The sequence below is a fragment of the Triturus cristatus genome, chromosome 2_2 (genome assembly GCF_964204655.1).
Source record: "Triturus cristatus chromosome 2_2, aTriCri1.1, whole genome shotgun sequence".
Classification (NCBI taxonomy): domain Eukaryota; kingdom Metazoa; phylum Chordata; class Amphibia; order Caudata; family Salamandridae; genus Triturus; species Triturus cristatus.
In genome coordinates this window covers 1,183,166,537-1,183,190,555 of record NC_140582.1, presented here as the reverse complement: position 1 = coordinate 1,183,190,555, position 24,019 = coordinate 1,183,166,537, and the positions used below count along the sequence as shown (strand labels likewise).

General features: G+C 47.8%; 1 protein-coding gene across 4 annotated transcripts in view; it reads left to right on the top strand.

The window, feature by feature from the left end:
- Nucleotides 1-24,019, top strand: part of SFXN5 (sideroflexin 5) — a 1,315,749-nt gene that overhangs the window by 379,820 nt on the left and 911,910 nt on the right. The window lies entirely within an intron of this gene.

The following is a 24,019-nucleotide window of genomic DNA, read 5'->3' as shown; positions in this document are numbered from 1 at the left end:
GACCTGTACAATAAATACTTCAAAAGAAGAATTTCGTATCCTCTCTTACTTCAGCTCCCTCCTCGGTTTGGGACTTGAGCTTAGTACATGGGGCCGTCTGGCACTTGGTAAAATAATGTGTATAAGGCAAGAACTAGAAATGTGTGACCCTGCCCACGGGCAGCAGTTTGACAACTCTCCCATCAAGGCTTCTCATAGCAAAGACGTAGGGAGCGCGTGCAGTGAAAACACATTTAAAATAAGTGATCCCGGAGCCGGGACTCCAGGCCCTTGTGTTGTACGTGACCATAGTCATGAGTTCCCAGGGAGAACTAGCCGGCCCAGGTGGGACGGGGAGGGGCGTAGCGTCTGTGAGGGCATTTATGGCGCAGCACCCCTCAAGTGCGTTCTTCGTTTTATAGTTGGGTCTGGGGGGGCCTGAGTCGGGTCTGATATGTGGTTTTAACTTGTTCATTTTTTGGATCGGGATCTTAAATATATATAGTGACCGGATTACCAAAGAAATGGTAAATCTGCTCCCACAGAAGTGCTCCTCGTGAGGGTGCAAAGTAGTAAACACCAATAACGAGTTACCCTGCAAGGACTGACGTCGTTTTCTGATTTAGCCCTGTGGCTGCACCTATGGCCTCGTCGTCAACTGCTTTGAAGAGAAAATAATCTGCTTTCTATGTAGCGCCTGCTGCCACCCTTGTGTCTCTCGTAGCACTGTAAAAACACAGGTATTAACCTTCTATTAACTTCTATTACCGTCTGTAATCATGCTCATTATTTTGCAAAATATCATCCATGCCGTGCCAGAAAACTGTCGTAAGCACTTACAGGCAGAATATTATATCTTATAGAAAGAGGGATTCACCTCCAAATTCTACTTGAGAAAAATAAAAGTAAAGACTACGTAAGAATTTACAGAGCGTTTTCATACTTGGCGATCTTTTTTCCAAATTTTGACAAGGTTGATAAAGTGCTCATTTCCCAGCAATTTTATACAAACATTTGCCGGAAAACGTTGTGCAAAAAAGTCGATTTTGAAAGGCGTTCTTTAGCATGTGACGTGTTATACTCGTGCGTCACTGTCAGCAGAACTTCTTAAAGATGCAACGCTTTGTCGAGATGTGAGTAAGGCTGTCACTCCAGCCCCAGTCACACTTCTCACAAGCTCAGAGGCGAAGGCATTTTACTAAATAATTGCTTAATAACTGCCAGGATACAGGTCTGAAACGTAAACACGTCACACGTGTACTCCCAGGGGTTTGGCCTAGGTTTGGAGTAAATTATGAGCTTTTTCATTCACAGAGAAGTGCAGGAGTACTAATGGGAAGCCGTGACGTCATAGAGTCACAATAGCCGCTCTGGAACTTTGTCGTAACCAGCGTACATCTGCACAAGAGCAAATGCCATTCTCAACATTTTTTTTGTTTCTCCATGGGGGGTATTTATTTCTGTGGAGAAATTACTTCCCATAACCCCTCAAATGTAGGAGGTGTTCACCCACCATTTTCACCTTTACTAAACATCAGTTCCTACCATTAACCGAACAATCGAGTTTACCGGAGACGTCAAGTCTGGCCCATCACAAGTGAAACTCACACATTTAGAGGCTAGGTCTCACTTCTATCAGGCTGAATCTCACCCTTGGTGATGAGAGCGAAAACCACCGCTCCAAGTGGCTTTTGTGACGATTCTGCTGTGTGCAGAGCAGCACCCGATAGCTAGAGATGCTGCTGGAAGTGCTCTGTTCCCAGGATGAGCAGTCCACCACCTCTCCCAGCTAAGGAGAGGAGCTGTGCTGTTCACAGCAGCCCAATGTCCCACATCATGGTGGTAATACAATTTCTATATGGACAACTTCACCTATGTACATTCAATATCTTTTGAAGACCATTTGGTTTTGCCAAAATATATATATATAATGTACCTATTTATATGGCTTTCAGGCAGCCCTCCCTCCTTTGGAATGTTATTCTGTAATTCACAGTTTTGTTCCGCCCACTACAGCATACAGAATGGGTCAGCCCACTTTAGCTATTGGCTAACTTCAGGAAGCGTGGCGGCAATCTTCCCTTTCACAAGGAGCACATCCACACAAAAAGTAGTTCCCTTTAGTTCCAGAGACTGCTATGCCAGTTTGTGTTTTTTGAGACGCAAAAATATTTTTGTTTATCCATTTATGTTTCTTAGATTGGCAAAGGCCCGACAGCTTCCTGAAAGATACATTTTTGAAAAAACCATGAGAAAATAAAACATGAACTGACAAAGCCAAAAGGCTGGTGGCCAGCGCAAGAACTGTTGCCTTTGCTAATTCTGGTTTTATTTTTAAATTTAGAGTGTTATTTCATTACTGTCTCTTCATCAGAACTTCTCAATGTCAAATGTGTTACACCACTTCCTGTGACCTCATTAATATGCTCTCACTTACAAAAATATTGAAAAGTTGAGGGTTATGGGGCTGTATCATGATGTCATGTCCTCTGTGCCAGCCCAGAGGGGGTCAGTGCAACTCAGTTTGGCTTCTTAAGATCATACATTAACTCCTAATATCTCCAAGTTAATGCATGTTTTGCTGACAGCTGAGCTCGGAAACACAGAGCAGTAATATCCTCTTTTTGTTTTTAAGCTCTTCTGTTAGAAAAATATACATTAAACTGCTGATATTTCCAGTTAGTGAATTCACTCAAGACACGAGAAAGAAGTGCACGGAGCCCTTCTGCGCTGGTGATGATGCTGAATCGAGATTGTAGTGTGCCGGCGCTAAGTTCATAGGTAAGGGTTACTTAGCTTTGAGAGAAGAGCCATATTTTCAGCCTCTTTTTAAAGATGGATACAGATTCGACTAAGCGTAGGTCCAGAGGGAGCTTATTCAAGACCAGAAAAAGAGCGACCACCCACTCTGGCGCAACGTATCTTGGGTACCTTCGCTAACGCCCTGGTCGAGGAACGCCAATTCCTAGTTGAAAGATAGAATTAAATTCTGGAAGCCAGATAACCAGGACCATTATGATGAAGCGCCTTGTGAGTAAGTACGAATGCTTTAAATAAAATACCTTTCCTCACCGGGATCCAGTGTAGGGAGTGGAGGTGAGGAGACTCCTGCACTCTTAACGGAAGAGTGAGGAGTAGGCGAGCTGCTGTGTTTTGCACTCCCTGGAATCTGTTAATCAGGCAGTTGGGCAGACCAGAGTAAATGGTGTTTGCATAGTCGAACCTTGACGTGATGAGTGCCTGAATGACTGTTTTCATAACTGGGAGTGAAAGGAGATGAAGACATTTTTCAATGCGTGAAGGAGGCCAAAACAGGATCCTAGTCGGTGGCGGCTCCGATAAGGCGGAGGAGCGTCGCCCCACTGCTCTGCGAGCAGTTTAAAAAGGAAAACTAAAATAATAATAACTAATGTTATTATCATTTTAGTTTTCTGTTCCTGCTTCGATGTGGGGCAGGGCTGACCAGAGCAGGGGCCAGCTAGAGCAGGGGACAGGGGGGAGGAGTGGTGAGGCCACTCTAAAGTGCGCATGATGGTTTGGTTGGCCGTCTTATGCTAGCCAAACAGTCGTGCACACTTTGCATGTTCTCCAGCTGCAGTAATCCACAGCCTGAGTGGAGAACATGCACAGCCTCCCACTCCCTCTCTGAGCACTGAACCACGGTGCTCAGACCAATCACAACGCTGCTGTAAGGCAGTGTCATGACTGTCTAGGGGAGTCTGGGAGCCTGTGTGCTTCCTGGTTCCTGCTGTTGACCGAGGAGCTGAAAAGGAACGAGAGGCGGCGGCCGGCCTGCCGATAAGTGTTTTTTTTGTAAAACATTTTCATTTACACATTGCCCGACTCCCCGTTAAGTAGCGACCGCCACTGATCCTACCACAGAATTGACTTGTTGCTTGAAGGACAGGCGGTTGTTGAACTTGACCCCCAGGATCTTAACCACTCCTGATTGCGGGCCTAAAGTGGGAGCCCCCTCCAGCCAAAAGGTCAGCCAGGCTGGGGGTAGGTTGTGGTAAAAGAAGAAAACTTCGGTCTTATCCGCGTTACACTTCAGTTGGTTAAGGGTCATCCAATGAAAAACAGCAGCTAGGCAAGATTTAATTAGGTCCCGTGCTCTCTTCTACTTTTTTGAAGAAGAGTAGCTGTTTGTCATCCATATAGGAAATTATTTTCACCCTGAAGGATTTCCCCAGATGTGCCATTGGTGTAAGATAGATAGAACAGAGAGGGACTCAGGACCCAGCCCTGAGGAACCCCTACTGTTAACTCTGTTGACCCTGAGAAGAACAGCCAGGTCTAAACCTCCTGTCTTCTGTCGCTTAAAAAGGAGTCCAGCCATTTCAAAGCCTGACCCTCCAGTCCATTTGACTAGAGGCGGGCTAAGAGCTTGGAGTGAGGGACTGTGTCAAAAGCTGCTGATAGATCTAACCATCTCAGCACAACCTACCAACCCCGCGTCAAGGGTGCCTAAAATGTACTCTGTTACCTCAAGCAGGGCTGTTTCAGTACTCAAAGTAGGTCTGAAGCCTGACTCACTCAGATGCAAAAGGTTATTAGACTCAAGGTAACGTGAAAGTTTCTGGTAGACAAATTTCTCCAGCAGGTTATCCAGAGCAGGGAGCAGAGAGCTTGGCCTGTAGTTAGACGGGACCTTAGGGTCTACTGAGGGTTTTTCCAGCAGAGGGAGAATTTTGTCCTGTTTTCATGCTGGTGGAATTACCCACGTTGACAGTGAGTAGTTAAGCAATTTATTGACTAGAAGGTTAATTTCCTGTGCCCCCAAAGTTAAAAGGTTAGGCAGACACGGATCAGAGGATGATCCTGACTTAAGACCTCAATTAGATTCTAAGGAATCTTCCAAGGGAATAGGGTCAAATGATGATGGCGAGCACTACACAACTTCAGCGCCATCTTATCCACTGAGGCAGTAAACCGCACATCTTTCAACGGAATTGTGTCGAGGCTAAATTGGATGTTGGAGATTTTGCTCTGGAAAAAGGAAGCCACTTGTTCACACCATTCAGGCGAAGGTTGTTGGCTTCTGGCATATAGCGTAGGTAACATAAAAATGTTCCCCACCTTGAAAATCTCCCTGGATTTATTATCTGCTGCTTCAATCTTTTCTTCATTGTAGAGCTTCTTCGCTCTTTTAACATAGGACTGATATCTCCTTAGTGCTGCCGTATATAAGGCTTTGGCCTCCTCCTTATAGTATTTACGGCAGCTTCTCTCCATATTTTTACAGTATTTTTTCCTCCCCCCCAGGGCTTTACGTAAACCGAGGCCCAGAAGGTTTACTTTGGATAGGTTTATGTACAGATATAGTCGGCAGTTCTTTTGCCCTTTTTCGGTTCTAGCTATCGACGCTAGTAGCATCGGCCTCAGCAGATCTGGAGAGTACGGGTGACCGTCTCCTTCAAAGAACAAAGGAGCTCAGCCTGTTGAAAAGTCTTGATGAATAAAGAGATTTAGCGGGCTGATCATTGGCTTTCGGTGTAATAGGCCAACAGAACGTCATTAAGAAGTGATCAGACCACGCTAAAGGGAAAGGATCAGACGTTTGCAACCTTATGTCAGAAAACACTTGATCAAGCAAATGTCTTAGGAAACATGCTGAATAAGATCAAAGGATGTCATTGTGTCCAGCAGCGTGGTCACCTTTTTTGGACGGACAATCCATGTGAATATTAAAATCTCGCTTAGCACAATAAAATGAGCAAACCTCTGGGCCAAGTGAGACAATACATTGCCCAGGGAGTTGAGGAATGGGCCTGCCATACCAGGCGGTCTTTGGATTTGAATCCCTGCTAGAAATTGATGAAGGTTCGAAAGTGGCGTGCATGACTCATAAAGCCTTACACCACAACTCTCCCAGTTACCTCGCGCAGAAACAGACAATCTCTGGTGGTCTATGGTCTTCCACGAGTGCCGAAAACCTTTTACTGAAACCTCAATGGTTCAACAAAAAGAAAACTTATAATCGATCCTTCTCAGGGATGGCGCCCAAAATTTGGAACACTCTTCCCCCCCGAAACCCGACGGAATGCCTCCTCCGCCTCTTTCAAAAAAGAAGTCAAAGCATTTCTCATGGCAAAATTTACATGAGCACTTTCTCCTCAGAACTGAGTTCTCTAGTTCCTGTTATAATAGACAGCACCATGCTTTAGTCCTCCTACTATATTTGAACTTATTATGGTTTTATATGATTGTTTACTTGCATATTTGTGTTTTGTTCTTCTTACAACCAGTTGTTATGTAAAGCGCTCTGATATCCGCAAGGATCTTGTTCGCGCTCTATAACACTTTCTAAATAAATAAATAAATAAATAAATAAGGCAGAACCCAAGTGCCTCAGCTCACATAAACTCCCCCATCGAAAACACAGAACAACTATAGTCCTGCCTGTATACTATAGTGGTACCACCACCTCGCCCACTAGAGCAGTTGAAATTTAAAAATGTAAATCCAATTCAGTTTATGGTTCGTTGCTTCAGAAAGCCAGGTTTCCATGCTGAAAAGAACATCGGGTTGTTCATCACATAGGAAATTGCGTGTTTCTGCATGGCACGTGAATTAATTGAGAGGGCCGAATATGTCTCACCGAGTGGAGTGGTTCGTGAGGATGATGAGAGTTTCGTCGCTGGGACTTAGGTGCACTGCAGAATATAGCATCATAATAATCTGGTTTCAGGGGTGCAGCTTCAGGGGGGTGTTTGGTGGGGTTTGGCACCTACCAAATAAATGCAGTTTAGGTTTGGTAGATGAGTCTGGGTACCTCGATTCGGATCTGTTCTCAGTGTCGGTTTTTCTTGTTGTGTGCCAAAAATGAAAGACAGAACAGTGACCTTTGATGTGAAAGAGAGAGAGAGAGAGAGAGACAGAGATACCCATCCGGTGACTGAATTTCAAAATTGAAATCCATATAACTGGGAATCAGTACATCTTCCCTATTTGTCCAAATTGTGTGATCCCAGGCAAATATTTTATTTGACCGAGCCTCTTTTTTCTTTATTATCACATATGAGCACACGTACAAATACTTGAGTTCAGGATGTGCCCAGTCCCAGCACTTCTGATGTTTGATTGATTAGACTATAATAAGAGGCTATGTTTAGGGTTTTAGCATGAGTACTGGCTTGCCTCTTAGTTCACTCATGGCATTGTCGTTGGAGGAGGGGGGATGGGTGGGGGCGAGCCTTAAATGTTTCTAAAGCCTCGCTTTTAATACATTTCTGTCTATGCAGTGATATAATCCGATGTACTAAGGTGAAATGCTTCCACCTGTTTAAGAAATAGGCTTCTGTGGATTTAGAAGAGATTGCATCATATTTTTATATTATGTTTGTTGCATGAAATATATGCCAAACATTTTCATGGCTCGTTCTTGCACGGACTCTAAGGGCCAAGCCAGAGCCATATCTCAGCTCTGGCTCGGCTCGCCCTATTAATTTGCCTGAACTCCCTCTGTTTGCGACATGGGCTTAGTACATAGGGCCATCAGTCACCTGGTAAAAGGATTTGTAAAAGTAAAGCACTAGACTTCTTGTACTTAAGACGAAGAGGAGTACGTGCAGTGAAAATACATTTAAAATAAGCGATCCCAGGGCCGGGACTCCAGGCTGTTGTGTTGTACGTGACCATAGTCATGAGTTCCCAGGGAGAACAACCAGGCCCAGGTGGGACAGGTAGGGGCGCAGCTTTTGCAAGGGCATTTGTGGTCTGATATGTCTGTGTCAGTTTTTTTATTCTTCTCATTTCACTATGTGGTTATAACTTGTACAGCTTCTGGAATATATACATATATATATATTCACTGAAAAAAACATAGGTTTCAGGGGCGTTATAGTTAGTTGGACATTTCACTCGTACAAAACCAGTGAAATTCCCCCGTTATAGTTAGTTCAGCTAACTATAACTCGCGCCCCCGCAATGCACTGCTGATGACGTCACATATTACATCACTCATGACATGGTCAGTGACATCACTGATGACATCACTGATGACATCTCAAATGACATCACTGATGACATCATCTATGTGATAAATTGATGCATCTTCTCACACCCTAATATAACCTTTGATACACCCACTCTAAATTACAGACTGCCATTCTCAAAACCATAGACACTCCAACACCAATAACTACATACCCACTCACTGATTCTTAGGTTTACACACACATCCACTCACTCACCCGTACAGTCACTCATACTTATGGTCACTCGGTACAGGACTATCATATGCACTCATACACCTATATAGAAACTCACACACCGCCACTCATCCATAGAGGTACTCACACACCTAGTCAGTCATGCAAATAATTAATCACACTGCCATTTAATCACCTATACAGTTATACACACACCAGCTCACTTACTCATACAAATACTAGCACATACTTACGCTCTTATACAATCACTGATACAAGCACAGACTCATCCATACAGCCACTCTCACAATCACACACTCTCAGTTATAGCCATTTATATACTCCAACACATATATACTGCCTTTCACATATGTAGTTACTCACACAAATACAACTGAGATATACATTCACTCACTAACACACCCATACACACACTCACCCACCCATACAGTCCATCACAGATGCACTCTTGAAACCAAGCACCCAGTGAATCACCCACTCACACATCTATGTACAGAGTCACACACACCCCACCCACACAAACACTCAGGCACCCATACAGATACTCAGACAACCAATCAATAACCCATATAGACACTCATGTAGCTATTCGCAAACCCATGCAGCCGCTTACACACCAACAGACAGACGGATACAGACATTCACACAGTTTACTCACTAACCCATGCACTCAGTAAGATACGTTAATCACTCACTTATAGAGTCAGTAACACACCTACTAAATCATCCATTCAGACACTTATACACCCACTCATTCTTCAATACGCCTTTCCCTATATATATTAAACATATTTAAACTTTACAGAAACACACAGTCACTGGATGATGTCATCAGTGATGTCATTTGAGATGTCATCAGTGATGTCATCAGTGATGTCAATGACCATGTCATGAGTGATGTAATATGTGACGGCTCAAATTAAGCACTCACCCCTCCACCCTGCAGCCACTGATTTTTTAGTTGGGAAATTTGAGGTTCACATCCCCCCGAATTTCACTGACTAACCTACGCCCCTGACAGGTTTACCCTTGTTTAAGGAGCTAGCTGTGTGTCAACTAAACCTATGTGGAACAAGCTTTGTGAATCGACCCACGGACCTGTGCGCAGCAGGGGGTTTGACACTGGTACATTGTTTTTGTTGTTGTAGTTCTATATGCCGCGAACTTGACCGGAAGGTATTGAGCCTTTACATGAGCACCAGTTACGTTACACAAGGACACATTATTTTTTTGGGTAGACATGGAGAGATTGTGATTTGCCCAGAATCACATGACTGTTGGGCTGACGCTGAGACTCGAACCTGGTTCCCCAGCTCCAAAGTGGCAGCTCTGGCCCTTATGCCACAGCCTCTCATCCTGAAATGACGTGCAGCTGAAATGGGAACCTTTGCGTGTTTCTTGACAGCTTCGTGCTCACACAGCACAAAACTAATTCAATTAAATCCGCTGTCACCGCTTGGGGTTTTGCAGCGGCTTGTTGCATCCCGGCGCTATTCTTTCGAGTCAAACGCGGTTATTCACCACATTTCTAAACATCAAGAACGCGTTTGCGTTGTTCCAGCAACCAGAATTACCCCCGCATAAACAAACCCGCTTCCATGGCGGCCGTTGACGTACAGCTGGGGAAAGCGCCGGGCGGCGGCCGTGTTTTGGGAGCTGGCCTCATTTCGGACCTAAGTGCATGGCGGTAGCTGCTGATGCCGGCGTTATGAATGTGTAAAGATCTCATTTCCGCAGCCAGAAGGGCCTCATTTACGAGCAATCACTGTTTTGAAAGCAGGGTCTGGGGGAAAGAGCGCCGTTAATAGATGCAGGCCGAGAGATTGTGTAAGTACAGTGCGGGCTAGCGCCTCGGAGGTGTTTTGGCAGGTAAAAGCTATTAGGCGCGATTCGCATCAGTGGACGTGTTCCTCCGGGGGCTGGAGAAATGAAGGGGGTGCCACAACAGTTTAAAGATGTTCTGGAAGGGCTGACAGATTTATGGCAAACATGGTTTGCTTTTGTCTAGCAGGACTAGTGAATGGTTCTAAAGGGACTCTTTGCAAAACAATTTTCATATGTGTGATTGGTAGAAGAGGCAACCAAAACCCGTAGGAGAACAGCAGGACCATAAGTTCCTAATTAGGATCTTCAGAAGTCAAAGTAAACAAAAAAAAATATCTTAAAAAACAGTAACTTACTGCTAACTGCCACATCCTAACTCCGAAAAAATACAAAAATTGACAAATTCTTTTTTATACACTAACATAAACAATCATATTCATGCATGCACCAGAAATTTTAGTTCTCTTTTGGTTTCTATATGAAATGAAGATCAGATGGCAAAGGGGCCTTCATTATAGTCCTTCCTTTGTTTAATAGATGCACAGAACTATATTGAGGGCTCCTTTGCCACCAAAACTTCATTTCACCCATAACAAAAAACAGAACTTTAATGAAGGCAAATGGGACTTCAGTGTAATTCTGCTTTTGTTTCTATAAGAAACCGAGATGTGATGGCAAGGGCGCTTTTATTATATTCCTTCGTTTCTTTGAATAATGTAGAAAAAATGAAAGAATATAATATTTTATAGAAATAAATGAAGAACTATAATCAAGGCTATCTTGTCATGCAGCATGGAAGACATGCATCTCAGCGGAACAGATGAGAAGCTGCCGCAAGCCTCAACATGGCAAAAGTTGAAAACCGGAGGAATAGGAAGGAGCGGGGTGAGCTTGAGGAATGAGGAATCAACACACAAGGGTAAGATGGAGATTTGGGAGCTAGCAGGAAAGGAAAGGACTGACAAATCTTCAAGCCACTGGCCGAATGAGGCTGGCCCTAACAAGCCAATGCCTGAAAGAGGCTGGCCCTTACAAGCCAATGGTGGAAGAGACTGGCCCTAATAAACCACTGGCTGAAAGAGGCTGGCCCTTGCAAGCCAATGGTGGAAAGAGACTGGCCCTAATACACCACTGGCCGAATGAGGCTGGCCCTAGCAAGCCAATGGCGGAAAGAGAATGGCCCTAACAAACCACTGGCCGAATGAGGCTGACCCTTACAAGCCAATGGTGGAAAGAGACTAGCCGTAACAAGCCACTGGCTGAAAGAGACTGGCCCTTACAAGCCACTGGCTGAAAGAGGCTGGCCCTTACAAGCCAATGGTGGAAAGAGACTGGCCCTAATAAGCTAATGCCTGAAAGAGGCTGGCCCTTACAAGCCAATGGTGGAAAGAGACTGGCCCTAATAAGCCACTGGCTGAAAGAGGCTGGCACTTACAAGCCAATGGTGGAAAGAGACTGGCCCTAACAAACCACTGGCCGAATGAGGCTAGCCCTTACAAGCCAATGGCGGAAAGAGACTGGCCCTAACAAACCACTGGATGAAAGAGGCTGGCCCTTACAAGCCAATGGTGGAAAGAGACTTGCCCTAACAAACCACTGGTCGAATGAGGCTGGCCCTAACAAGCCAATGGCGGAAAGAGACTTGCCCTAACAAACCACTGGTCGAATGAGGCTGGCCCTAACAAGCCAATGGTGGAAAGAGACTTGCCCTAACAAACCACTGGTCGAATGAGGCTGGCCCTAACAAGCCAATGGCGGAAAGAGACTGGCCCTAACAAACCACTGGTCGAATGAGGCTGGCCCTAACAAGCCAATGGCGGAAAGAGACTGGCCCTAACAAACCACTGGATGAAAGAGGCTGGCCCTTACAAGCCAATGGTGGAAAGAGACTTGCCCTAACAAACCACTGGTCGAATGAGGCTGGCCCTAACAAGCCAATGGCGGAAAGAGACTGGCCCTAACAAACTACTGGCTGAAAGAGGCTGGCCCTAACAAACTACAGGCCGAATGAGGCTGGCCCTAACAAGCCAATGGCGGAAAGAGACTGGCCCTAACAAACCACTGGCTGAAAGAGGCTGGCCCTAACAAGCCAATGGCGGAAAGAGACTGGCCCTAACAAACCACTGGCTGAAAGAGGCTGGCCCTTACAAGCCAATGGTGGAAAGAGACTGGCCCTAACAAACTACAGGCCGAATGAGGCTGGCCCTAACAAGCCAATGGCGGAAAGAGACTGGCCCTAACAAACCACTGGCTGAAAGAGGCTGGCCCTAACAAGCCAATGGCGGAAAGAGACTGGCCCTAACAAACCACTGGCTGAAAGAGGCTGGCCCTTACAAGCCAATGGTGGAAAGAGACTGGCCCTAACAAACCACTGGCCGAATGAGGCTGGCCCTAACAAGCCAATGGCGGAAAGAGACTGGCCCTAACAAACCACTGGCTGAAAGAGGCTGGCCCTTACAAGCCAATGGTGGAAAGAGACTGGCCCTAACAAACCACTGGCCGAATGAGGCTGGCCCGAACAAGCCAATGGCGGAAAGAGACTGGCCCTAACAAACCACTGGCCGAATGAGGCTGGCCCTAACAAGCCAATGGCGGAGAGAGACTGGCCCTAACAAACTACTGGCTGAAAGAGGCTGGCCCTTACAAGTCAATGGTGGAAAGAGACTGGCCCTAACAAGCCACTGGCTGAATGAGGCTGGCCCTTACAAGCCAATGGTGGAAAGAGGCTGGCCCTAACAAGCCACTGGCTGAAAGAGGTTGGCCCTTACAAGCCAATGGTGGAAAGAGACTGGCCCTAAGCCACTGGCTGAAAGAGGCTGGCCCTTACAGGCCAATGGTGGAAAGAGACTGGCCCTAACAAGCCAATGGCTTAAAGAGACTGGCCCTAATAAGCCAATGGCGGAAAGAGACTGGCCCTAAGCCACTGGATGAAAGAGGCTGGCCCTTACAAGCCAATGGTGGAAAGAGACTTGCCCTAACAAGCCACTGGCTGAAAGAGGCTGGCCCTTACAAGCCAATGACGGAAAGAGACTGGCCCTAATATGCCAATGCCTGAAAGAGGCTGGCCCTTACAAGCCAATGGTGGAAAGAGACTGCCCTAATAAGCCAATGCCTGAAAGAGGCTGGCCCTAACAAGCCAATGGCGGAAAGAGACTGGCCCTAATAAGCCAATGCCTGAAAGAGGCTGGCCCTTACAAATCATAGGCAGAAGGGGCAGATCCAAAGCCCACTCTATTTATAATGTAAGGAATTGGTTTGTTAAACATCCCTCGGTCAATCTAGACCTATTAAAAAGGAAAAAAGGCAAAGAAGCCATACGTTCTTTTCATTCATGTGGTACAAGTAAGAAGTGGGAGGAAATGCAGTTTATTATATGGCGTGGTTGTGAGACCTCACCTTGGTAATAAACTCACAGACCCGTCTTGAGTCCAGTCAGGCTCATTTGTAAAACCTTAGTTTAGCCCAGGGTAGCTGCGGCTTCGAACAGTCAGGCTTTAACAAAGGAACAAGTGGAAAGCATTTAGAAGTACCAAATCTATTAAATGAGAAAGAAAAAAGACACGAACGAGATCCCACACTAATTTATAAAAGTAGATTTCATTTTTATGAATTTGTAGACACCAAAACAAACAAAATCCACCAGAGGGCTCTGGAGATTCAAATTATTATGTAAATTGTAAATTACTGCTTTTTCCCTCTAATCGCAAACAATCATTGGCAACTACTGCAGTTAGCGGTTAATTTGAAACGTTTACATTTTTTTAAAGTTTGTGTTAGTTTACTCCTGCCAACTTTGGGCAATCAGCTCCTAAAGGAGCTAGTCAAAAGGGCTAGTAAGGCTCAGCAGGCCATTGCCTTGCAGTCAAAGCAGACTCCAGACAAGTTCCAGGCTCTATGGGCGAACCACAATAGACATCAAGGGAGTGGTCCTGATGCAAGTGATACAGGATGCTGAATCCAATGCTGAGGATGCTTTGGCGAATGATCCAATCGACGGGGATCTTCTTGAGACCACCCCTTTGTCCAAGAACATGGTTGGGTGACTTTGGCCACAGAAGTCAATGTCTCTTGAGGGCCAGGAGACGTCCAGCCAGAAACTGGTGGCCCTGGTCTACTGGCCTCCTGTCACAGAGAAACCTGTGGTTCATTTAATTGAATCTAGTGTCCATCTCCAGCAACCAAACTGCACTCTGGTGACTCTACCAGGTACAGGAGACTCAGGTGTAACTTTTAAGTGTCTGGTCTCGGTCTCCCAGGCTAGCTTCAGCAGTCAGCGGTGATCAATTGATCGTGACTACCAACTTACCAAGGCAGTTTTTCTTCAGCTTTTGTGGCTTTGGGGATGTAACATGAACACAGCCAAGTGACTCTTGAAGTTCACCACTTCTGTGTGGGGCTAGGCGACGACTTTCCTCGAGCAGGGTTCTACAGGCACAGTTCTCTCTTTGCTAGCCCAAGTATCAGCAGGTGCTGTTCAGTCTTTGGTGCAGCCTCCCTTAGCTGGGTGCAGGGCGCTGCAAGGCAGTCCTCCTTCAATCCTCTCTCCAGTGCGGATGTTATCTGAGGTCTCGGTGACAGGAGTGTCATTTTTATGCCCACAGCAGTGAATAACAGCCAATGGGCTACCAGATTCCCACTCGCCTGATGACCACTTCCTTCAATGTGTGGTCTCCACCTATCCCAGAGAACCATGTTCTGCCTACTCTCAAGATGGCAGAACCCTTCTCTTGGGTTATCAAGCTTCATAGCCCACCCTGGTCTCCATGATGAAGTCTCCGCTGTCTGGTACATCTCCTTTCACCCACATAGTCCTTCATCTTCCTTTCCTTGCAGTGATCTCTGTGCCTCGCCTCTGCCAGATCCATGTTCAGTCCAGAGGTGGATTGGGGAAGCCGAGTTCTTAACATGTTACCACACTGCAGTTAGCGGTGGACTTTCATCTCAGAGTCTGACACAGCAAGCCCGCGATTGGTGAATTGGTGACTTTGGAAATCTGTGCAGCTTTCTTTAATGTGGCTATGAAGCGCTTGACAAGTCCACGGACCTGTGGCTAGAAAGGTATATTTTTACAGTGAAAAAACCACATGTATTCTGCAGATTCTTTCAATACTGTACCACTGAATGGAGGCTTGTTGTCAAACTTTATGGCAGCGAAGCCAAAATTAAATTATTTCAAGCTGAAACATGTGCGGTAGCTAACATGCTGGGGATGGTCATTCTTCCAGGAAAACTGGAGAAAGTATTACAAACAGAAGGAACTCACCCACGGCTCTGGGGCCAAAGAAAAGGACGGCAATTTCTTCCCAGATTTCTCCCAGTGAGTCCAGCGCTGACTCCCTTTCAGTAGAGTTGTCTTTCTCCAGGGCCACCAAATTCTTCTTCATCAGTTCATTCAGAAGCGGAGACCACACCTTATACCTCAAAAGTCTCTTCCAAGGCTACCGTTGCGCAATGACCCCTGCGAGTTCAACAGTTTATCTTCTCAGTGTTTGAGCGATAACAAGGCGGGTTCCTTTGAGAACCAGGATCTTCCTGTGAAGTTTCTTGCACATGTTGAAGTGCACACAGTTCACGGAAGGTACAGCATTGGTGCAATCTGTTGAGTCTCTCAATGTTCCAGGCCTGCTGTGAAGTCATCGGGTGCGCCTAGAGGTGTCTTCCAGTGAGGCTTTGGTGGTGTCAGCCCTATCGAATGCCTCAAGGCATTCTTGATGAATCACGCATCCTAGGTCTTTTTGCCGTGGAACAACGGTGATCACAGTGGGCCAAGGAGAAACATGAGAAAATGCCAGCGAGGTTCTGACCCTTCCCCAGCTGGTGATGGATGGTGACTTGGTAATCTGGTAAACTCAGCCCAATCCTCCGGTTCTCAAGGGCATCTTGGCTTTAGAAGGCCTGAAGATGGACATGAGAGGTTGATGATCCGTCACTGCTGTAAATATATGCCAACCAATGGAAGGGCTCCCAAGCCCATGAAACTGCCGTACTTTCCTTCCTTGCTTGTAAATATTTATTTGCCAGGCATGCATGACTGGCTGCCATAAGCAGTAAGTCGCTTGGGTGCTTCAGAGTTGGATCATGCTGGATCGAAAGGACAATGAAACCAACAGGACTGGCATCAACAATTACTTGTGTGTAGGGCTGGATCAATGTAGGCCATGTCATCTGCATTGGCAATCCGGTGCTTGTTTCTAAAGCAGTCTGACTGCCTTTACCCCAGCCATAGAACTGGCTTTTCTTAGTGGAAATGCAGAGTGTTCTTCTTATAGACGCACAGTCCTGAATGTATCTGGTGCAGTAGCTGGCCGTGCCTCTAAATGAGAACTGACACGCTGTCAGGTGCGGGTGCACCGGTGCTGTGGTGAGGGCTTTAACACTGATGGAAGCTGGGCACATGCCATCTTTAGAGAACTTGTGTCCATAGAACTCTAGACAATGTTTGGAAAAGTCACGTATATCCAAGTTTAGTATCAGATTTGCCTCGTGAGGGGCACTGCCAGTCTTGACGTGTATGTCACTGTGCCATTCTTTGGTCTTCCCAAAGACATGAACATTGTAGCTGCTGTTCTTGCAGTTTTTGGACGCCCCGGACAATTCTCCTGGAAAACCTCCCCCTGTCGAGGACCTACAAACATGGGTCATTGAATGGACCTCCGGAATATCCACGAATATTGCAGGCAACGAAGGCTGATTCTATGAATAAGAGCTGCACGCTGAAGTTAGCGCTGGTTACTGATAGTAAAGTGCACAGAGTCCTAAGAGGCCAACAAAAGCGAATTTAGCAAAGTAGGAGGGGTGAAGGCAAAACGTTTCGGTGGCCCTGCAGAGAGGGCCAAGTCCAACAAGTACTGCTTGGATATCCAGTCCAGATCCGAGACCGCAGTGGGGCAGGTGGGGCTTTGCAATCTGTTTCATTAAGGTTAGCCTAATTTCCACCTATACATTGTGCTTAATATGATCTACTGGTGTGGTAATTGTTCTTAATTTAAGCATGCAAATCTCTGAAATGTTGGAGAATAAACAAGTTACTTGTAACTACAATTCTCCAACATTGGTATCTTTCATAGGTTCACCTGTGCTCACCATGCTCTTTGTCTCTGAAGCTTCTATTGCAGCCGCAATGCTGCAAGAACGGCCCTGTAACAAAAACGGCCCCCAGGGGCCCAAAACCGGCCCCCACCTGTGCGGCGCACCGGGGGATTGCCCGGTGCCCGCTACGGCCAGTCCGGCCCTGGCTACATTGTCACTCTCCTGTGCTTGCTTCTTGTTGGTCAGCTTCCATAGGCTTCCTTCCTCTTTGAGTGTCCCTCACCTGGAGCATGAGCACATTACTATGGTCCCCCCACTGCTTTTTTTTAGGTGCTACTATTTTCTTTGTGTTTAAGCACTCTACCAGAGTGTGCCTTTTTCAGCTGGTTCCCTCGTATACGCCCCCCCACCCCAGTGTTGTTGCTTCCACTCATCCGCCCTCTCGCGCTCTCCCCATATTGTTGCTTGCCCCCACTTGTCCTTACAGCTGTGTCGTAGTGCTTTTTTCCTCACACTCTCCGTTGTCTGTGCTTTCTCCATCCCAGCCTTCATGTCGCCTCCTCCTCCCTCCGTGTTGCCTTCCACGCTCCATGCCCTCCCACTAGCAATAGAAAAGCAATATGATACGGCTTGCGCTAGCTGCATCATTGCACTTTGTTTACATTTATTTTTTTGTACTTTAAGCCATGCTGCACGGCAGCCGTGCTGCTGCATAAAATGACTGTACATTCACAAGACCAAGACCAAAAAGTGCTGCGACACAGCGTAGTAAGTGCTATATAAACGCAATTACAATTACAGATGTCTCGTAGGCAGGGCCGGCTGTAGGGCTGACTTGGGGAAAGGGGCGTCATATTTACAAGTATATTATCGTTTTAAAAGCACCTGTTGCTGTATTCCTGGCCTTCACCAATTTTCATGCAGCAATTAAAATGTCAAGATAACTCCAGTGATTAATCATCTTACTGGAAAGAGACCGGAGGTTTGTCTAGTGGAAGTTATGACTCATCCTAAGGTAGCGCAGTGGGTTAAAGTGCCTGCTGCTAAGAACTGTACTATGCAGATAAGGAAGTGCATACAATGTAAATAGGTCAGTGGGTTATTGTTTCTGTAAGAGAGCTCCTTTTGTTAAGTGTCGTTTATAAGTCAAAATCCTAATATAAAACATTGAGCTATTAACTGTCATCAAAGAGCTGCTGCAAACTGCAAGGTCTATGTATGAGCTATATGTTTTTGCCCATTTTTTCATTGTCATAATCTTGCGAAAAGGATTCATTTGGGTAGAAAACAATTATTAATATTAAAGAGAACCCCTAACAATGATGTTATGTTTTAAACTATAAATTGGTGCTTTTCCAGAATACTGAATCAAATTACATTCCCTACCAGTGGTAATGATGTCCCTCCTAATCTACACCTTGTAGTCCTGTCTGATGCAACATTTCCTATATACTGATTTACACATATATGATTGTCTCTGTGCAATGTGTGTGTGATGTAAAGTGCTCTGACACCTTACACTGGTGTGAGTGGCGCTATTAAACTAAATGATTGTGAGAGACAGTGTTTATGGAGACGTGAGGGGCACTGTTAAAGGGTGCAAGTGAGGAATCCTTGGCAGAGGTGGTCATTGAAGGGGCACCAACAAACATTGTCGCATAGGGTGCCACCAGTGTTAAAGCCAGCCCTGCTTGTAGGTGGGACCTATTGGTTTTGCCAATGCTCGTTTTAAACCAGCGGTTTCGTGCTCAGAATTTCCCCCTGATGGCTCAAGTGAACTGGCCACTCGGGAAGTTGGTAGCCACGAATCCTCGCGCGCAGGCCTGTCACTAGGCATAGCCCACAAGAGGAGCATTTGGATTGGCTGTCCTGCTTCCAGCAGTCCACACAGGTCACATCTTCAGGTAACCTGTTCACATAGTTTAATATTCGGGTAGGTGTAAGGTCATTACAGTATATTTCGCGTTTATTAAAGCCATTTAGAGGAGCAGACTCGTTTCACACAGTAGTGTCTTTGCTTTGAATACTATTGAACATTTCAAATGGTAAAATAACAATGTACCATTACCCCCAGGTCCCTCCGTCCTCGACACCGTCATGGACTAGTGAGATGTAACTATCTCGCTGACAGAAAAAGAACGAAGGAATGCTGGACCTACCCTTCCCCCTCCCACTGGGAGTACATAAGGAGTACCGTCCCAGCATTCCTCCTGTTCTTTTTCTGTCATCCTGACGGTGTAAGAGGACGCGGCAGGAGCGGGGGCGCTCCTGCCTTCTTTCTGGATTTATCGTTGTGGCCGCTGGTTCTTACCTGGTGCCGGCGGCCCTTCCTTGTTGGCCTCTCCCTCCCTGCTGGGCTTGGGGGGAGTGGCGCGGGCCTCTCCATTTCCTAGTTCCACGCGGCGGTGTAATACCGCGTTGGTTTCTTCTTGGCCCGATGGCCGCCTCTCCTGGCCTGCTGGGCTTGCTAGGGGGCGCGGCCGTGATGCTCCTCTGGATTGGTTGGAGCTCCTTCCCCGGCCGGAAGTCGTCATGCCTGACTTCCGGTTTTTGATCGTGGGGACGGAAGTCAGGCGCCTCGAGGTTACCGGCTTGGGAGACTCGTTGTAACGAGCGTTTGGGGTGAGTACCGCATAGCGGTTGTTATCTCTGGCGTTTTTGCTGTGTTTGGTGTATTCTTTACGATGGGAAAGCATTCCAGGAAAAGACATCACCGGGAGAGGTCTTCCTCTTCTTCTAGTGATTCCAGGTCTCCCTCTCCTGCCAGGTCCAGGCGCCGTGATGCTGGTGCTGATGCGCATATTAAGCGCTTAATCAGGGAAACCTTGACTGAGATGGGTGATGTTGGTTCCCGTCGCAAGTGTCCTGCTCCTGTTTCTTCAGCTTCTAGTGGCGATGAGTCTGCTGGACATTTGGGGGATGACGAGTTGAAGGGCAAATATGTGGACAAGGATACTATGACAGTTATTGTGCAGCATGTTAAAGAGAGCATGGGGTTCCCTGACGGAGACGCGCCTAGTACCTCTAGGGGCCCTTTGTTGCGTCAATTTCAGAGTGCTGCCACTGTCGATGTGCCTGTCCATCCCTTCATCAAAGATGTTTTGAAGCGCGAGTGGGCTGATCCTGATCGCATTTTGATTCCTCGATTCATGACGAAACTCTATCCTCTGCAGGATATGGCCACTGAACTGCCTGATTCAATTCCTATTGACTCGTTTGTGGCTAGTTTGGTGGGGCGTACTTCCCTTGCTGAAGATGCTGTTCTGAAGGATCCGGTTGACAAGAAGGCGGATGTGGCGCTCCGTAAGGTGTATTCTGGCTCCCACCTGGCCTTGAGGGCAGGCATCTACGGGACTTATGTGTCGCAGTCCCTGTTGTCTGACCTGAAGTCTCTCTATCAGTCTATGGATAATGCCACGGACTGTTCTGGCTTGCTGGAGCAAATTGAGCGTCAGGTGGAGCTTCTGTCTGATGTCTCCTTTGACGTTGTGCGTGCTTCTGCTCTGTCCGGGGGGGCTTGTGTGGCTGCTCGTCGCAGTCTTGTCCTCAAGGACTGGAAGACTGACTCTGCGCAGAAGGCATGCGCTTTGAGGTTGCCCTTTCAGGGTACGATGTTGTTTGGAGGAGAGTTGGAGACGAAATTGCACAAGTTGTTTAAAGAAAAGAAACATTCTTCCTCTTTTAAAGTCTCTACTACTGCTCCTGTCCCTTCTAAACCCAAATCTTTCTTTCGCCCTGCTTCTCGTAGGCAGTTTGTGAGAGGCCAGGGTAGGTTTGCTTCTGGCCGTGGTCGGGACCGTAAGGGTAAGTCCCCTCCTCCTGCCAAGCCGCGTTCCTGACTCTTTGGCGGTGGTTCCCGGGTTGTTGGTGGGAGGGCGGCTGCACTTCTTCCTGGATGCCTGGGTTCAGTCGTGTTCCGACGTCTGGGTGTTGGACATCATTCGCCAGGGTTATGTCCTGGAATTTACGGCACCTCCACCAGACTCGGGTGTTCGGCCGACTCCTTGGCCTTCGAGTCGTGTGAAGCGGTCCCATCTTTCTCTCGGGATTCTGGACCTTCTTCGGAAGGGTGCCATTCAGGAGGTTCCTCCGTTGGAGATGGGGTTGGGTTTCTATTCCCTGGTCTTTCTGGTTCCAAAGAACACGGGGGGTTTCCGCTTGATTTTGGATCTGCGGGTCATGAACAAATGGGTGGCCAGGATTCCTTTCCGCATGGAGACCTTGCAGAGGGTGATTCCATTAGTGCTGCCGGGTCACTTCATGTGTACCCTCGATCTTCAGGATGCGTATTACCATGTCGCGGTCCATCCTCGATCCCGCAGGTTTCTACGGTTTTGTGTTCAGGGGCGTCATTACCAGTTCATGGTGTTGCCTTTCGGTCTCCGGTCGGCGCCAAGGGTGTTTACAAAGGTGGTGGCGCCTTTGGTCGCGTGGCTTCATCTCCAAGGGGTGATGGTGTACCCCTATTTAGACGACTGGTTGATCCATGCTCCATCTCGGGTCCTGTTGCTGGAGGCCAGGGAGGTGGTGTGCTCGGCGTTGCGGGCCCATGGGTTTCTGATCAACTTGCCCAAATGTCAGCTGACGCCGTCGCAGGACATGGTTTTCATTGGGGCCCGCTTCCGTTCGGATCTGAACCGTGTGTTCCTCCCCGAGCCTCGGGTTTTGACATTGGTGTCCCTTGCTCGTCGTTTCCGGGTGGGGGGTGCCTTTCCGGTGCGCCTTTGGTTGCGTCTTATGGGTCTGATGGCGGCAACAGTTTTCACGGTGGCCTGGGCTCGTTTTCATCTGCGCCCCCTTTGGGTGTACCTCCTGTCTCTCTGGGATCCCCTGTCCCGCGACATGGACGTTCTTATTCCTGTGTCTCCGGTGGTCCTCCCGGTTCTTCTTTGGTGGTCTGTGAGGGATCATCTGTCTTTGGGTCTGCCCCTGCAGTCTTCTCCTTCTCTGGTCTTGACATCGGATGCCAGCGCCTTGGGTTGGGGGGCGACCTTGGAATCTCACTCCCTTCAGGGTCGTTGGTCCCTCCTGGAGAGCCGCCGGTCGTCCAACTGGAGAGAACTCACGGCGGTGTCCCGAGCTGTGATGGGTTTTCGGGCTCTGTTGCTCGGTCGGAACGTGTTGGTGCGGTCCGACAACATGGTGACGGTGGCTTATCTGAATCATCAAGGGGGGATTCGTTCGGCTTCCTTGAATGCGATAGTGGTGCCCCTGTTTTGTTGGGCGGAGGGACATCTGCTGTCTCTGACGGCGGTTCATCTTCGGGGAGTGGACAACTTTGTGGCGGCTGCCCTGAGTCGGTGCTTTCCGGACTCTCTGGAGTTGTCTCTCACCCCGGTTGCGTTTCGGCTTGTGTGCGGGAGGTTTGGGCGTCCCTTTCTGGACCTCTTTGCCTCCCGGCACAATGCTCAGCTCCCTCGGTTTTGCTCCCGGTTTCTGCAGGAGGGTTGCTGGGGGGTGGACGCTCTGTCTCTCCCGTGGCCGTCGCGTCTCCTCTATGCCTTCCCCCCCCTGGCTCTGGTTCCCAGGTTTCTGGCCCGTTTGTGTCAGGAGGATCGGGAGGTGGTGGCGGTCCTGCCGTTTTGGCCTCGGAGGTCTTGGTTTCCGACGGTGCGTCTTTTGGCGGTGCAGGGTCCCTGGTTTCTTCCCCTGTCTCCGTCTCCACTTCGGTCTTCCCCGTCCCTGTCGCTTCTCCGGTTGCGGTTGTCGGTGTGGAAGTTGAAAGGCAGGGTTGGAGACGGCGCGGTTTCCCGGAACATTTAGCGGTGGCTCTTCAGCGTTCCCGGCGGCCTTCCACCCTTAAGGCTTATGATAGGCATTGGGGTAATTTTGACCGTTGGTGTTCAACGTTGGGGGTCTCCCCTTTGTACTGTTCCTTGCAGGTTGTCCTTCAGTTTTTGTGGGAAGGTTTCGAGAAGGGTTTGGCTGTGTCTACTCTGCGGGCACAGTGGGCCGCTGTTCGGGCTTTTCGTTCCCCGTGGGGGAACCTTTCGGATATTGAGGACTTGGTTTCTCGTCTTCTTCGCAGTTTTGCTGTTTCTCGGCCTGTTCCTCGTCCTTCTTTTCCCCTGTGGGATTTGCCTTTGGTCCTGCGAGTTTTAATCGGTCCTCCTTTTGAACCTTTGGATGTGGTGGACTTAAAATTTCTGACTCTCAAGGTGGTTTTTCTGGTGGCGGTCACCTCTGCTCGTCGTCTTGGGGAGTTGGGAGCCTTGATGGCTCGGCCTCCTTTTCTTTCCTTCACGGAGGAGGGTGTGGTGCTCCGACTGGATTCTTCTTTTGTACCGAAGGTTTCTTCGCAATTTCACAGGTGTCAGGAGTTGGTTTTACCTGCCCTGGGCTCTGTTTTGGATTCTCCTGGTGGTCCCCAGTGGTCTTTGTTGGATGTGTGCAGGGCTTTGCGCATTTATCTGGACCGTTCGGCGGTTTTTCGCAAATCGGACTCCCTTTTTGTCTCCTTTGGTGCGGCTTCCCTTGGGAGTAAGGCTTCTTCTGTGTCCATCGGCCGTTGGCTGAAGCAAGTCATTTCCTTGGCCTACTCTCTGTCTGGTTCTCCTCCTCCTCTGGGGGTTCAGGGTCGTTCTACGAGAGGGGTGGCTGCTTCTTGGGCGGAGGTTCAGGGTGTTCCTCTCTCTGAGATTTGTAGGGCTGCCACGTGGGCCTCTTCCAATACCTTCATCAGGCATTATCGCCTTCTCAATCTGTTGGGGGATGATGGAGGTTTTGCATTGGGGGTGTTGAGCTCTGTTCGCTCCTGATTGTTTTTCTGCTTTATTCCAATAAATCTCTGGGTTTGTTTGCTGTCCTGGTGGTTTGTTGTGTTTTCTAGTATGAATGCCGGGGTTTGCTTTGGTATTTCTCACTAGTCCATGACGGTGTCGAGGACGGAGGGACCTGGGGGTAATGTCCTATTACTTACCGGTAATCTTCATTACTCCGGGTCCCGTAGTCCTCGACACCGTCATGACTTCCCTCCCTCCCTCCCTGTCTGCCGGCCTTCATTATGGCTTGGT